Source organism: Cyprinodon variegatus, unplaced genomic scaffold (assembly GCF_000732505.1).
Source record: "Cyprinodon variegatus isolate N-32 unplaced genomic scaffold, C_variegatus-1.0 Scaffold90, whole genome shotgun sequence".
Lineage (NCBI taxonomy): Eukaryota > Metazoa > Chordata > Actinopteri > Cyprinodontiformes > Cyprinodontidae > Cyprinodon > Cyprinodon variegatus.
The window spans coordinates 1,443,228-1,460,818 of NW_015150543.1; the positions used below are offsets into that span (position 1 = coordinate 1,443,228).

The 17,591-nt window shown below is 38.0% G+C and overlaps 1 protein-coding gene across 9 annotated transcripts in view; it reads right to left on the reverse strand.

Annotated features, from left to right (window-relative positions):
• The window catches only part of lrba (LPS-responsive vesicle trafficking, beach and anchor containing), a 243,521-nt gene that overhangs the window by 102,664 nt on the left and 123,266 nt on the right, over positions 1-17,591 (reverse strand). The window lies entirely within an intron of this gene.

The following is a 17,591-nucleotide window of genomic DNA, read 5'->3' on the forward strand; positions in this document are numbered from 1 at the left end:
ACCTTTTGCATAATTTAATGGTAAAAACTTTGCTCAAAATCCTATTGTACACAATCAGATATACCTGATAACAGCCAGTAGAAGACTACACAAAAAAGAATCTTGACTTATCGCATAGTAATAAATTATTAATATCAAAAATGTATTTCTGTTTTTTCTTTTTACATATTTTGTCAAAAAGGCAAATAAGGAATTCAAACAAAAAAAAAAGTAATTTTCTATTTTGTTGTTTTCTTGGATTGGGCTTTAAAGGATTAAAGAAGCCCCTGTTAGTTTATCTGGTAGCATTCTGAACAATGTAAAAATATATATATAGACAAATCAGCAGATAAAATAAGATTATTTGTTTGCACAGAGAGAAAGATTTTAATAAGTCATTTCATCAAAGTCTTAATCAAATGGTAAGGCTCACCTAGTGGGACTATATTTACCAAACACAACATTTGACCTAACATGCAAACTAAAGCACTCTAATACTGGGTGCAATAAATATTGAGATATTAATTTGTGTTCTATGAAGAAGAAAAAGGATCATCCGCTGGTTGTGGGATCAAGCAGTGATTTTTGTTTATCTTTATATTGACTTGTTAACCTTTGATATATTCTAAAATAAATGTAGTTGGGAAGCTTTTCTCTCTCCCTCCCAGAGGGAAAACGCAGACAGAGGCAGATGATCCCTTGTAGCAACCCCTGGGAGGAGCAGGAGAAGGAGGAGGAAGAGGAAAAGGATAGAGAAGACGACGAGGATGACGAGGTGGTGTTGGGGGAGGAGATGATGTTCTAAAACACCATTTAAAACTGTTGTCAAGTCAGAAAAATAAATATGCTCTAAGGTATCATAAAGTGAATGAGACGTAGTACAGTGTGAGAAACACTAGTAGTAAAAACAAAACAAAATAGTATTTCTTTGTTTAACATATTGCATCTAATTTAACATTAAATCAGAGAGAATTATCTGGTCTTCATTATGAAACTACAGCAAAGAAAATAACATGAAATAAACATTAAATAAAATGTAGAATTCATAGATATACTTTAGTTAAGTTTCCATTTGGGATTAATGAAATATTTTTGAACTAAATTGAATAAGGGGCTCAACCTGACGGGGGGGACACATAAGGGCAGGTTTAAGCAAAATAAACACATCTTAGACTAGATTTTCTAGAATATATTCAATGCAAGGATGTTTTGTGCATAAAATGTTGTGTGATCTGCTGCAGTCTGTATTTCCAAGATGCTTTGTGATCAAACCTTGTTGCAACAAGGGTCACATATTTCACTATAGAGGGTACAGCTAGAACTGCAATTTCTACTCATCAATAAAACCCCTGCTTAAAGAAGATTCCCTACACAAGGAAATTGGGCAAAACAGTGAAAATAAAACTTTTTTAATGATCTTTTGAAAGGGGGCCATCATTATTAAACTGAAATCATAATTTTTTTTTGTGTTATTGTCCTATGTTGTAATAAATACATGTTGGAATTATGACCTCATTATTAGAGATATGACAAACATCTAATCCTTGAGCAGAAAAATGCCAGATCAACATGGTTAACTTGGCTCCACTGCAGAATTACCCATGGGCAAAAAGGCCCTGCAATCTATGCAAGGCTGAGCTTATATTACTGTATGTTTTCTCACACATAATGCCAACACAGATTACAGGTTGAATCCAGGAGAAAGGTAAATACAGTATGTTCAAACATCAAACTTCTAATTTCACAGTCCAATACAGGCATATGAGCATCCTTTAACCCTGTAAAGGGTAAAAAATATGATAAAAAATAAACAAAGCAAAAAGAAAAACAGGCAAGGTTTAAAATGTCTGATTTGTGATTTATAAAGTTGAATGTTTTAAGATAACAGTGTGGTTTCTTGAGTTTGCATTTCACTTAGTAATCAAGGTTCCAGAGTCTGGAGGAAGGGTGGACATGCAGAGAATCCACTTGTTTGTAGTCTAGAGGGAGATTTCCACAGTCAGTGAGGTTTGGAGTGCCATTTCATCTCCTGGTGGTGATCCACCGTTCTTTATCAATTCCACAGTCAATGTAGTCACCTACCAGGACGTTTTTAGAGTACTTCCTGCTCTCTTTTGGCTGACTTGTCTTTATGGAGAGAGTGATTTCATTTTGCAGCTGCTATCTGCTCACACTGCCGATGACCAGGGTGTTGCTGGGTTTATTGGCCAGGAAAGTGCCCTGACCCATACCCAACAGAGAATCTATGAAGTGTAGAGGAGAGACAACACTCCCAACAAAGCATATGACCTGAATGCTGCCATCAAAGAAACCTGTGATTCTGTTACACCCCAGCTGAGCCACAGGCAGATCGCCTCCAAGCCACACGAGACTGAGGCAGCAAAAGGAGCCCAAAACAACTGATGAGACTGAAGGAATAATTCACTTTTAAGAAGCTTACATTTTTGTATAAAATTTCATTTTGTGGAATATCAAAATGTTGTAGGACACTATATATTTGGGTTTTATCATCTGGGTTTATAAGCAAGCAGCAGTAAAATTACATGACACAAAGGCTTGGTTTATTTTACTCCATGTCTGTTAATCAGTTGCACCTAAAATGAGTACGAAAAAAAAACTTCAAACTAAATTGTAGTTTTTTTTTTTGGTTGAACTTCACTGTTTTATTTCATTGTTGGCCATTAAAATATGTTTTATTTCAATGATTTAAAAACAGCTTCACTCGAATCCAGAGGGATAGAAAAGGAGAAAAATATGAAGAAAAGGTGCAGTGTGTTAAATGGAATCAAGCCTACAGAATATAACACAGGTTGGAAGGATGCAGAGTATAGAGGTCTGTGCCGGACCAGATTTCTGTTCAGTGACAAAGACCATGCTCTATGGTTGCCTGCGATAGTCTCAAAATGCAAACAGCCAATTCATCATGCTGCCTGCGATGCTATTCATCTATGAAAATAATTATCAAGGCTGTGCGTGGTACGTGGCTCAGAATCAGGAAGCACTTGCATCATCTCACAAAAGATTGGGAATTGTCTGACTCGTATAATATACATTAATCCATCAGGGTGGAGTAATTAGTAGCAGAGGGGGTCACCTCTACCAGCTATATTCATCTAGCTTGCTGTGAACAGGCGACACTAGAAGTACTAATGATGAGGTGCCAGCAGAGGTGGACGACCGCAAGAGATATCTGGTCATCAATCCCTGATGAGAGTGCCGCCATAAAAAGAACGTACGGTGCTATACAACCCCCATACTGCACGCCGAGCGTGTTTCCACAAAGATAATAAATTATTCAGAGCCCATCCATCCTCCCAGGGCATCCTTGGTAGGATTTACTGATGCACTATTCTTCAAAATAACAACAATTAAAATAACAAAAGGGGCCAGTGTTGTGCTACAGCTAACGCCAGCCACTTGTGTAATTAGTAATTAGTTTGGTCATAAATGGTGTCTGGAAGGGCTGCTTAAAATGACTGTTGATGAAAGTAGAGGAGAAAAACAGAGGCTTGTTTAAACGCTGCATTTAGGTGAATGTCAGTGGATTGAAAATAAAATAAAATCACTGGACAATTATTAGAGTGATTTAATAAAAAAACAATTTATCACAAAACAGCTGATGAAAACATACGTTTCTCCCAAAGTTTAAAGATGGTTTTTAGCCATTTTTATGTTTTCTTCTACCCCAAATAGTTGGGGCCTTTCTGTTAAAGTTAAAGGTTTCTATTTTCTCACGTTAACCAATCCCTGGATCAAGTCCTTCACATCAGAAAACAAAAATGGTTTTAAAATATTACTACAATCCTAATTAGTCCTCATGAGCCCAAAACTCTGTATGGTCTGGTGAGGTAATGGGTGTAACGACACATTCATTGTAGTTTAGTGAAGTACAATTGAGAGGTTAGCCCTACGGTCAGTGCAATGCTTAGGCTAAAGGCAAACATCCCAACAGCTATGTCTTAAAATTATTGTAGAGGATTTTTGCGAATTTTTGAAAAGACCCGCCCTCTCCACTTAAAAAAAAATAAAAAATGCACATGCACAACCCTGTACCTGCTCCCTAGAGGCAACACCTATTAAATGTGTGCGAGAGCATGAGGGGGCCCATTTGTTTTCCTGCATGCTCTGTTTAAAAGTTGCTGTTTGCATCCCTCATGCAAGCTTACTTTCCAAAAGAAAATTTGCAATTTTTCCACTGTCAGACTCACCACCAGGATGTAGGACGCCCTTACATAAACATATCACCAGAATGATTGACAATTAGGAGGACCACTTATTTAGATGATCCACCCGGAAAAATAACATCCTCCACTTTACCATTAAACTTTGCAGGCCACAGTCAGCACCACACTGTTCGTCTTAGTGGTGGTCTCCTTAGGATAAAACATTTTAATCCCTTGCCTGCTAATGGTGGTCCGAGGGCCTGATGGTGCCAACTCTATTACAGTCGCCATCAATTAGCCCCTAGGAAGGTGTGGCTACAATGTAGGGTTAAAGCACAGACCTGATGAAGTACAGGGCATTTACCATTAAAAGTTCAAGAGAAAACAATTGAAGACAGACTGCAGGAAAGTGGCTAGTTTTAAGGGTTAGGGAATATTCAACTAGCCCTCGAACCTCTAAAAAAAAAAAAAAAAGAGCAGTAATACATTGGTAAAACTTCATGAGGAGTTTTATAATGATATCATTAGAACTAATGTGAGCGAAACAGACATTTGGACATAATGGAGAGCATAATGTAAGAGGAAATGACACATCAGCACAAACGGCTCATACCAACTGTAAAGACTGATTGGACAAAGGTGATGGTTTTGGCTTTTTTGTCAGACTAAGGACCGTTCCACATACAGTCAACCTGGAACTCCTCTGAATAGCAAAGTATTCTGGATGGAAATTAAATGACAAGAACTGTTTTTAACTTCTTTGTTTTTAAAACATCTTATTACATAATTCACACCTGGTTATTATTGCATTGTTTTTTTAATGTTATTGAAATTTCCTTTCTATATTATTTCTCATCATGCTTGCCATTTTTGTTATTATTTCTCATCATGCCTATTTTTTTTTAACCTATTCACCTAAGACACTATGACCCGTAACGAGTGCATAGACTTTCAGATCTGCAAATATCAAGTGGACTTCATTCCACCACCTACAGCTGCTGCAGAGTTGGTGCTGGAAACATCTCAGTACCCGATCTTCAAGGACACCTTGTTGATGTTTTGACTAGTTACCTTGGCAACAGTAGGACCTCCTCAGAATTGCATGGATTGGTGTTGAAGTTATGGCTGATTCAGTTTTCATAGCACTGATAGCATTGCATGATAACATGACCTTTATCATAGCAAGCAGGACATGTAAAGTGGATACAGCTTCATATATCACTACAAGCGGCTGAATTTCAGCACAAACAGCCATTCATAACCTTTCAGCTAAATTAATTTAGGTACAGTCATTGGGAACTGCATATGCACAGGAGATGTTACCTTCCTGCTTATTTGATATTAATGCCAGTTCCTACTGGCAGCCCTCAAATCGCTCAAACATTGCCGCTATCCCCAGGATAATTTTGGTTTGATTTGCATAAACCATGTGTTAAGAAGAAACGAGAGCAGCGACCGATTGGGGATTTGTCATGTTGAGGCGCGGTAGCTGGAGTGGTGGCTCTTTGTCAAGCTGTGGCAGTGACGGCTTCAGTGCGATCTCTGGACTCAAATTAAAATGAAACAGGACAATACCATCTCACTGAAATTGTTTGGCATGATTAAGTTGTGCAGGGGTGATTTTCTGCATGTGCACTAATGCCTATCCTTCCAATTCCAATGAGGTGTAGAGAAGCCCATATACGTTTGTTAATTCACCTCAGCTAATGTTGTTTACAGGATTTAGCAAAGGTGATCCTAGGGTCACAGACATGAAAACATTTCCATCTTAGCCCCATGAATGACAGTAGAGATTTAATTTTACACATCCTATCTATTAATCAAAGAAACAACCTTTTTAATGGGCATATTTCTATTTTAAACCTTAAAGCAATGATGGATCCTGTAATTACTGACAAAATAAAAAGAAGAATAGTCATAAAAAGGCTATTTTTTCATTAAATCTGAAATAAAAAAACAAGGATATTTCAAAAACAAGCATAAACTTCTTCCACTTAGCTTTAATCACTCAGCATATTTCAGAGTGCAATAAAAACTGAAACAAAAAGTTTGATAAAGCACCTCTGGAGGTTGCAAGCCCCATGTCTCCTACATGGGTTTTCTCCTGGAAGAGATAATGCAAATCATGGCCTAATTACCTTTAGAGGAAGTTTCCAATTAGCAGCAATTACAAAGAGTGGAAATGTAACAACAAAGGCAGATCATTAAACATTAATTATATCAGACCATATTAAAAGAGGGGGATAAACATTATGTCAGAGGGTTTTAATTATGAAAAAACATTAATTGATAGAGAACATTCTTTGTGATGACCTCAAATATCAATGCTTGAACAACAAAATAAAGAGCCTGCTCAGATTTTCACTGTGTCAACAAAGAAAGAGTGCCATTTATATTTTTTGACGAAGAGACACATTTTTCCTGTGATTTTGACAACATGCATTTAAGGTCATTTATCACCACTACAGCGAGGTAATAAGGGCATCCACTGGACTGAGGTTGCATAATTCTGCCATTACTGGCCCATTGTAATATTCTTCTGACCTCTAGCTTTCAGAGCTGATCTTGAATGGCATGACAAATCTAGATTCATACACTCCAGGCTAACAACCAACATGGCCCAAAAGGTAAACAAAGCCAAAGAGCTCACGATTATATAAGAATGTATATCGAGGAAGAATGTTTTCTGAAAATTTGAGTTTTCAGTATAAACCTGGAAGGAGATTTAGCACTACTAATAAAATACCCAGTCAATTAACGGAATTATAACCAAAGTTTCTTTACTTGACTTTGTTAAATGTTCTGTAGTATTATGTCCAATGACACAAACACTACCTACAACTCTAACTAGATCCATTTTCCATCACGCTTTATCCCAGGGGGTGCTGGTGCCTATCTCCTGCTGTCTACGGATGAGAGGCGGGGTGCACCCTGGACATGTCCCTAGTCTATCGTACAACGAGATAATAAACTTTATTTAGAAAATAATTGTCTTTTATGGATGAAATCACTCTGAATAATTGGTGATAATAAATCACACTGTTGTCATTTACTTGGTGTATTTTGGAAGTCTTGGATCTTCATAGAAGATACACCTAGTCTCATGCTTCTGTGTTTAACCTTGTTCCTGGAAGGATATTTATGGAACCTTATCTGCCATTTTTGTGGATAACATTCAGATATAGAAAGTACTCCTGGTTCTATACCAAATGGTCATTTATCTTATTAAATAGTGGACATTAGGTGAGCTCCTAAAGCGCAATCCTGCAGATCACTAAAAGAATCTCCTTACCTTGTTAGCTATCCACCTGGTAAATCTTCAACTTCTATGGAGATTAGTTCTGAATATAGGGTTATGTATGTGGTACACTCTTATGCTATCTTTAATGTGTTTTTCCTATAAATATTCTGTTCCAAGACTTCTTTGGGTTTACATACTGTGATAAGTTTAGTTAAGTGAGGTGGAAACTTTTATCTTGCAAGCACCTTAAGGGCAAAAATAATTATAAAAAAAACTACACACAGTAGAAAATTTGCTTTACAATTTAAAATATTTATTTATTTAATACCAAAAGACGATTTTAAAAACCTGAGCGTTTAGACTTTATTTAGCAGCAACTTTTAGGACTAAACTTAGATCAAACTTGTTCTGATTCAAGTTTCTAAAGCGGAGGCTACAGTTAACTCACACAACCAGGGCACATAAAGTAAATCTAGCCCCCAGCACACAGACTGAAGATCTATGAGTAAAGGAGAATACTCTGTCTTCAAGATGCTCTACTATCAGTAGCAGGGAGCGCTGGTGTTTTATGTGTAGTTTTCCGCTTTAGCTGCAGAAGGACTGGGATCTACAGATAAAGGTGATATTTTTTTCCCCACTCTCTCCCTCGCTTTTTTTGAAAGTAGCTAAATAAATGACCTGCTGGTCCAATGGTGTAATTACAGTGGCTGGAAGCATACCAATCTATCAGGGGGTTAAGGGTGGTGGGGGTGACACACTGCTAAGGGGTTAGTCAAAGGAGATAGCCTCTGACTAACTACTGGCCCTGAACAATCGATACGGGGCAGATATTGCATCCAGGCAGAAAGGAGGGGGAAAAAAGCTCTAAAACTTCCCAAACAGCTTTTCATTCAGATATTGATCAGCACCCTTTTATTGTGACCTTGTTCAACAATAGACTTTTTTAAAGGTATATGAAACTCATAAATCTGATAGTTGCTACAGAATCTAGGTTGGCAGTGAAGCAGCAAAGTGGAGATGGTGTAATTGCTCTTTTTGGGGACGGTGGCCTGCTCCCTGCTTCATAAAGTACATTCCATTACAATTCTAGGTGACCGAGAAGAGGGTAGACAGCAGAACGGAATGAGACTAAAGTGGATATACTGTTTAGCTCCTTAAAGAAATACTTGAACCTGTAAAGCTTAATTCTTTTTTATTAGCTTTTTCTAAAATAAATGTTTCAGGCAATCAAAGCAAAAATATAAAGCATTAAAGCTAATCTGGTCATACAATCTCTATCACCAAGCCACTAAGATTCCTTAATTTCTTGTACCTTTTGGTGAATTCAGTGTTAGTAACCTACAGCTTAACTTAACAGTGCCTAGGCTCAAGGTCACAAACAATATTCTATAATAAAAAAAAAAAAAATCTGAAATACAATTTTGTTTTGCAGCAGATGAAATGATTTTTCCAAAGGGCCCGGGGGATAGTGAGATCTTCAGGCTAATGTGAGGTAACATTTGTGGTCTCATGTCAGCGTATGTTTTTAGCCTTTCAACTTCACGGATGCCATATTTGACTACTCTGGGCTTTTTTACGCATCACAAACACTAAACTTAACTGAGCCAGTTAAGTAAGTAAATAAAGGCTTATTTATATAGAACCTTTCACAGATATGGGGGTAAAAAATATTTACAAATATGCAGAATTAAAAGAGAAACAGCACAAAACAAGAAATACAGTCATACTAAAACAGTTCACACTCTAGGAGAATTCCAGAGCTTTAGCGAACTGCCTGGTAGGAGGGATCTCATCTAGTCTTGAAACTGGCCAAAAGGATGATGAAAAGGTCCTTATCTAATTACTTCAGCCTTCGAGAAGGAATATAGGGACACGACAGCTCTAATGTAAGCGGGCACCTGACCATAGAGAGCTTTAAAATTCAACAAGATTTTAAAATGATGGCGAAAAAAAACACTGGGAGCTAATGGAGAGATTTTAAAATCAGGCTTATATAGCCCCTTCTGATGGTGCGCTTTAGCACCATACCCACTGCATTTTGGACCATCTGCAGACGGGACAGCTCTTTTTTGTTTATACAGGAAAAAAAGGCTGTCACTATAGTCTAAATGAGAACAAAAGCATGAATGATCAACTCTAGATCATCTTTGGAAACAAACCTAAGTTTTGAGATATTCCTGAACAGTTCCTGGTGAGGTGCTTTGTGTGGTGCTCAAACATTGCTCTATCAAAGATTACACCCAAATTTCTAAGGCTTGATTAACAGACCAGCTCAGGTCATCCAACAACTGGTTCATTTCTGGAATTACATTGACAGGAGCCATTACCAGCATCTCAGTCTTAGAGTTGAACTGCAGGGAGTTGGCGCCAAGCCATTGTTTAATGGGCGGACGGACGGACAGACGGACGGACGGATGTTACATCGGTGATACGATTGTTCATTATGTTCCTAAAAGAGCAATACTAAAACCAGACAGATATGACAAGAACCACGCAAGCAAAGATCCTGTCAGACCAAATCACGCAGTCTACTCAGTAAAATGTCACACACAACATTGTAAAAATCCAAATACAGATCCAGCAGGATCAAAACAGTGCATTTCCCAGCATCCGCAGATAAAATGTAACTTGGCACTTTGATCAGGGAAGTTTCTGTGGAAACATATTCCTGGAAACCAGATTGAAAAGGGTCAGAAGTGTCTGAATGTTCTATGCATATTACAAGTTGTTTGGAAACCATCTTCTCTAGAAGTTTGTAAAGGAACTTAAGTTTTGAAATACACTGGCAATTGTTTACTACAGTAGGATCCAGATTAGGTTCTTTGAGAAGTGGTTCCCCACAGGTATGTTCAAAAGACCAGGAAAGTACAATCGAAAACAGTGACCGATTAGTCAAATCGGTAACCCACGGGTCAATAACAAATACTTCAAAAAATAATTTAAAGGGGAGAATAGCTGAAGAACAGGAAGAGGGCTTCATCTTGTTTACCAGGGCTGACATACAGGCTTAAAGAGGACTAGGTAAGAAGGATGGGATTAGTTACAGCAGTACTAAGCATTTACTGTGTTGGAGGTTAAAAAAACAAAATCTAATGTCCTGATTTCTGTGGAAAAAGGCTTTAAAAATTCATCTCTGCTTTGCAGAACACAGAGGTAATGGGAGCAGTGGGACATACAATAGAGTTGATGGTATCAAACAAAACCTGAGGACTCCTCTTATGCAGTTTTTAGCTGGCGAAAAATAGTCAGATGTTATTTTTTATTTCATTTATAGAAGACATAGGCTCCTTAGGATGTAACCTCTGAACTTCTACATGCCTGAAATTGACATTCCACAAGCAATTTTTAATCAAATGAAGAAGAAACCTTGTAGCTGCATTGTCGGATATAATACCCCTCAGACCTAATTTCAGGAGGATTGGGATATGAAAAAAAAAAAAAAAAAAAAAAAAGTACATCAAATCAAACCCAACAATGATCGGTCATAAAGTCATCTCCCACAGAAAGGTTAATATTTAGGTCAAGAAAAAAAAAAGAAATCACAATTATGGCCTTTTGAGTGGGTGAGACCAGAAACATGATGCACAAAATAAAAAAAATTCATTCAATGATACAAGTGATTCCAATTGGACATTTAGACGACCAAAACAAGCCAATAACGTCACAATCTTTGCGTCAGGAGAAAACAGCTGGATTGGTCATAAGACCGTGGTGCTGTCGCGAAGGAAACGGCTGTTGTAAGGTCGCGGCAAACATGTTACGACCATGAAGCATACCTCCAATTGTGATCCTGACAAAGCATGGACTCCTGCCCCATATACAGGTCCACTGATTGATTACAAGATTATACACACCTGCGATGCTAACTAGTGGAAACACCTTGATTTAACATGTCCCTTTGGTCACAATGTTTTCAGTCTTTTCTGGGCAAACCATCCTTTTTCTCCAGGCTAGTTGCCCGAGTTTATTTTTAAAATAATCCTACTGAGGCTTGTTTGTAAAGCAATGCCTGACTTTTATTCGTTCATTTTCAAAACATTTTTATTCATTTTGACTTTTGTCAGAATCAAGCTATTTCTGTGACCATTGAGAATTTTTCCGCTCAATAGACGAGGGGACTAACATTTTTGCCTCTGAGTGCATTTATCATTTAAAAAGAACTTAACTGATCCACTTTCGCTTCAGCAGTCTTTTAAATCATCTGCCAAGTGTAATTTTTTGAATCTCAGAATATGCTGCAGCACTCAGCTGTGCTAACATATGGACATCATCAGCTGTTAATATGTTTCACTGTGACACTTTGTTACTATTCCTCACAGCCCCGGCCACTGTACTGTATATACAGTGGATGTAAATGTTATCATTAAGGCTATATTCTAATTCATATCCATGAGCCAGACCGCATGGTAGGGCCCTTGTGGCATGTTATTTTATGTAACCGATGGAACGCACATCTGTCAAACTTAGAACGGTCCCTCCAGAGATTTAAGGAACATCCCTTTTGTCAGAGTCACAACTCCTTGGCCCCAGACGCACGTCAAAGTGAATGATTAATGAAGCCAAGGATTCTGGATTAAACCCATTCGAGGACTTTTGTTCAGAAGTGTATAAGATGCAAACGGACCGACCATAACTGCAGGCAGGCTCCATATATGCTTACACTTCTTGTTTATGGCTCTATCACAGCAGATGGATGATCACAACTTGAGCCCCAGCTAATTGGTTTTGAAGTAGTCAGTATGGGGACTAAAGGAAATAACCTTCTCAAAGTTGGCTGCAGCTGCTGAGCCTCAGAACATTGGGTTGCGTTTGTGTTTAGACTGCTGGTATTTATAAGGAAGCCAAAAGAGCCATTCCCAGTTAAAAAAAGGCAGCTATTTTCAAGGATGATCTACTAAAGAAACAACAGCATATTTCATAGAAACCTAGAATTCAATTCCTTGTCCTTAAGAGTAAACTTGGAAATAGGACTTATATGTAGCATCAATCAATAATAAAACCATAGTTTTTACAATTTTAAATATTTTTTGTACAATCCTCAAGACAAAGGAAGTATTCCAATCTCATCTACTTCATTCCAATTTCTGATTTTTCTGAAACAAATCTCCCCCCCTCGCCCTGTGTGTCATCAATCCTCTCCCCGCTCTTCGTCTTCCTGCCCCTTTCGTGTCAAGCATTTCCAAGAGCCCGTGTTTTCTAAACTGTTATGCTCTTGTTTCCTATGGTTATATTCTCCGCTGACGTGCTGGAGTCCCATTTCCTTTTTCAGCAGCGAGTTCAGAGTACCAGCGCAGTCATAATGTACAGCATGTCCATAAAACACAGACGTGATCCCGGTGCAGACACTGAGCAGACCTCAACTTTAGCACATGCATTACTTTCAATATTATGCACCATAATTTTGATTTAGGTCTGGAATACAAGGATAGAAGTGGAAATTATTCTTACTGCTACATCTTCTCATGCAACCATTAATATAGTAAAATGGGACATAGATGTCTTTGCTGCAGAAAGGCTGATCTTGTGATATTATTTTAAAAGTGGATGTAGCTTTTTGCTAGCTCTTTCTGGCCACAAGGGCACCAAGGTTGTCAAGACTTCCTATTTGCATGAGACAAACTGAAAGATACCGACAACATGTTAGGTTATTCAAAGATTTGCGAGCTTTTGTAAGGCTAGCTAGGCTAAGAGCACTAGGAATGCCAAATGCAAGAAGTTTGAAATAACTCCTGCAATTATTTTGTCTTTGTTATTAAATAATCATGGTGAAAGTTTAATTTACAGCAACTTCCATGTAATACAAATGGTTTTCCTTTAACTTTGCTGTAAATATAAATAATTTAAACTGCCTAATGCATAAGGGCTAAATACATTTTGAATGCTGTTATAAAATCTGCTATATTCTAGATCTTTAGTAAAGTTGTATCAGCGGGTAAACATTTTATAACAACCTTCACCAAATACTGGTTGGTGCAACTTGAATCCTTTTATTTTTATTTTTCAATAGTAGCAAGTGTTTTATGTTCTCCATCAGCAGTGTCTTATCCTGGCCTTTTGGATCCAATGACCTTCATGTTTTTGATACGTTTCCACTCCAGTAAAACAGATTGAAATGAGGCCTTTACCTCTTTAGCAGCCATCAGTGCTGCAGGAATCTGTTAATCACCCAACTACGGTATTTAAGCCAAGGGTGCCGTACCAGGAAAACAGGGAACCACTGTGTTATTGTATTTTATAGAAATCATATATATAAAGAAATAATCTAATAATGTTATGATATGTTTGCTTACATCTCATGATTCTCACAGATAGCCTAAAGTGTTTTGAGTAGAGTCAAGAGTGAACAGCTGCAGACTGGAGAGTGGTACAGTATTCCAAAATAAGGCCTAATTTTATGTTGGTAAAATACAATAAGACCCACTAAATAAAGCAAAAGATTTTGTTTCGGTCCTTGAAATCTAAAACATTGAACATGAATATTTTTGTAGAAAAATCAATCAGAAAAATGTAAGAGTTAAAAGAAATGATATAAGTCATATAGGAGGTCAGCTTGCTTTTGTTTTGTTGTTTTATATAAAACCTGAAAATAAGTGCAAATAAGATGTCAATAATGTAAACAACTAATTTCAATAGCAGACCAAGTTATATTCATAAAATTAAACACAAAATTAACAGATGCATTAGAGATTATTTAAGTAGTGAAATGCTAGTTGCTTATTTATTTATTTTATGCTGTCAAAATTCATAATTGTCTCACAGGATTACACCCTTCAGTGAAAACATGGTCTATGTTAAGACATTTATGCTATACTCTGTATGATTAGTTAAAAAGAGGAAATCAACCTTTTAAATCAGCAATGTGCTAGTAAAAAATGACGTAGCACAAGATAAAAATAGTAATGCTTACATCAATACTTTGTCCATTACAGGTCAGCTAACTGTCCTACTGAACAGTTACAAAGCTGTTCGTTTTCGATCTCTCCAAGCCGATCAATAGGGAGGCATACTGTTTCAATTTTGCAGGCATTGATTTTCTCTATAACACTCCGACCCAAACGCATTCGTCTTTCTGAAGGAAGGAAGATTTGATTTACTGAAGAAAAATTGGAGTGCACATCACAAAGATTTTTTGCCAGGCAGGAGTGTGACATGCCAAAAGATGGATGTCCCTTGGCTGGGAGGCCTCTAGCCTAAGGGTGTCCATTAGAGCAGCGCAGCAGCAGAAAATGAGCTGCTTATATGAGGAAGGAGGAGCAGAGGGAGAAGAGCTGCATTTCAGGAAAGTCACTGTAGGTGAGCCTAGATGGAAGAAACTGAAAATAAGAAGGATGCTGATGCAAGCTTGTGTCTACAACCTGAATTATGTTTCCATTTGTTATACAGAGACTTGTTACTCAAAAAGGTTGTAGAAACAGTACTAGCACTGCTTTTACATCAGATTCAGACCTAATTTCTTTAGCTGCTGCTTTTTATCCCCCCATTTTCTATTTTCAGTGTGAGTTTCTATGGTACATTAGTCAGCCTATTAGAATACAATAAGGAGAGGGGAGAAAGAAAGGAGCAAAGCCTGTCCCCTGAGACAGAGTCGGCGTGCTCCATCATCTGCCCTCATCTCACTTCTCTGTCTGTCAACTTTGTCCAGGTGTCATGTACAAGAGATGATTCCTGACCCAAATAAACACTGCAGCAGGTTGGATCCTCAGTGGACACAGCTCAAAATAGGGAAAGGTTAAAAAAAAAAAGATGGAAATGTAGGAATGGGGGAAAAATAATGTGCAATTTGTTAGGTCTATGGCTGTTATTTGGTGCTGCCTTTGCGCTAACAGTGTCCACACAGGGTACTGAAGGGTCATGTTAATGTGTTCATTCTTTTTGAGCTTCCCAACATTTCTCATATAAGTAATAAGATTTTGTGCATTTTATCGGGACTTTGTTATATAAAGCAACACAAGAGTAAAATAATATTTTGATTAAAGATGATAAATAGTCAAATAGATATGAAAAGGTTTTTACAGGATTTACTGACTCCAACGGGTTACCGTTTTAATTCTTTAATTGACCTATAAATGTCTGGACTTGCACCCTTATACTGTATCTGTCCATACTAGTTTGATCTTATGTTCCTCCTCAGGCTCTAAGATCATCTGAGCAGCTGCTTTTGTCTTCTGGAAAAAGAAAGTAGAAGCATTGAGGAGATGGAGCTAATAGTCATTGCTCCAAAACTCTGGAGCAATCTCCCATCCAACAAAGGACAAGCCTTTTAAATTCCCATCTACAGTTCTTTTAATAGCACATCAGTATCCCCCTACTTATAACCCAGAGTGAGCTGCTGAATTATTCTAAAGAGCTATTTTATGTTTTTTTCCTGTTTTTTTGTGTGTATTCTGGTAATCTCACCAATCATGTTGGTATTTTTAGATTAATGTTGGCTTAACTAAATTATTAAAAGTAAAATTTGAATAAAAGTCTAAATAGTGTGGCATGTATTAATATCCAGCTTCAGGTACGGATCAGTCTTGGATAAAGGCGGGACAGGTTCCCGGTCATCTGGCCTGGCTGCTGGTCCACTAAATTGTTGCAGATCTGGCAGGACCAAAGGCGCCTATTGGCTCACACTTTTTTCTTTTTCAAATAAACGATCAATGGCGTTTGTGGATTTCATACAGGCCTTCTTGCTGAATACCCCACAGACCAAGCTATCAGTTTCTGAGACAGTTTGAGCCTCCAACCTGTTTAATTTGGAGCGGAAGATGCAGTCCAGAAGTAAAGAGCAGTAGGGAGAGAGAGAGAGGATAAACGGAAGAGAGAACTGGAAAATACTGTCGAAATAATGTTAGAGGTCAGACATACACAATGATGAAACAGACAACCAACTTAATGCAAAAATCAGAGATACCTACAAGACTATTGAGATGTTTTTATAAAATCTGTAAAATTATGCTCTGCTTTTTGTTGTTAATTTCCAATAAACTGTGTTATTGCGTCTTTGATGGCATCTTGAAATTTATTCATGTTTTGACGAGAAAAAACAAAAAACAAAGAAAGAAAGAGTAAATGACAGAACTTAATAGATATGAGAAACAAAGTGCAAGGAACGAAGACACAGACGGAAAGAAAAAGGAAACCGACGAAGAGAAAAATCACCTAACACCTCCGCTCTCTAGAGGACCAGGCCTCTGTGAGCTGGATATTAAGACACCAATTGCATTCAAGCGGGTCACACCATGTCAAAAGATATTAGATGTCTGCCGTGAGCAAACAACAATTCCCATCAGCTCACAAGAATATAATATTTTCATTTTCAGATTCTTTATTAAATGGGAACTTTGGGGAATAGGTTTTTATGGCATGATGCAGGAAGGTTGGGTTTTAACACCTCAGCTGCAAAAGAACATCATCGTGTTGTCTGCGTGTTGGTGGACTTCAATTTCACAGCTGGGAAAAGCGATGTGTGTTTGTCTATGTAATCTTTAGGCGAACATCTTGCACACTTTTTGTGCGAGTTTAGAGCAAAAGCATTTTCCACCAATGCCTGCAGGTATACAGGTGTGGGGAACCTTTTTTCCCCCTCTCTCCTCTTTATATTTGTTGCATTTGCAGCACCAGATGTTTCTTTTAGGCATGCAAACCCCAAGTTCTGTGGTGCAAAGCTGCACCACCTGACCTTCACAGTAATTGACCAAAAGTATTGATGTAATGGCACAGGACTGATTGTGATTTATTAAAAGAGAGCTGCACTCTAAGGCCCAGCGCCAGTGGCTCCCTGCACCTATCGGCAGCCATTAGGAAAGCCATCAATAGCACAGCAGCGTAAAGGATCTGTAATGGGGAGCTTTTCAAGCCCTGGCTCGTAGAACACAATATCCATACTAAATGGCATCGGGTTATGTGAGTATACATGAAGTAACAGAGAGAAAGCAATAGAAGGAGCAGACAAAGGGAGATCGACTGGAGAAGGAGAAACATATGACAAATGGCTAACTGTATAAGGATACAGGAAAGAAAACAAAGGCGGCCGCAGATAGCCTCCTGATCCAACCTCAAAATAAGCCCTGCCAGACGAGTCTCTGGAGACTCGGTTCAGCTTAACAAGCACAAGCCGTCTCCAGCTCGCCATTACACACTACCTACACAAACAGCCATCATTAGGGAATAGCTGCATTGGTTTCTGCTGCCCATTTGGCGAAACAAACACGCAGGATAGGGTT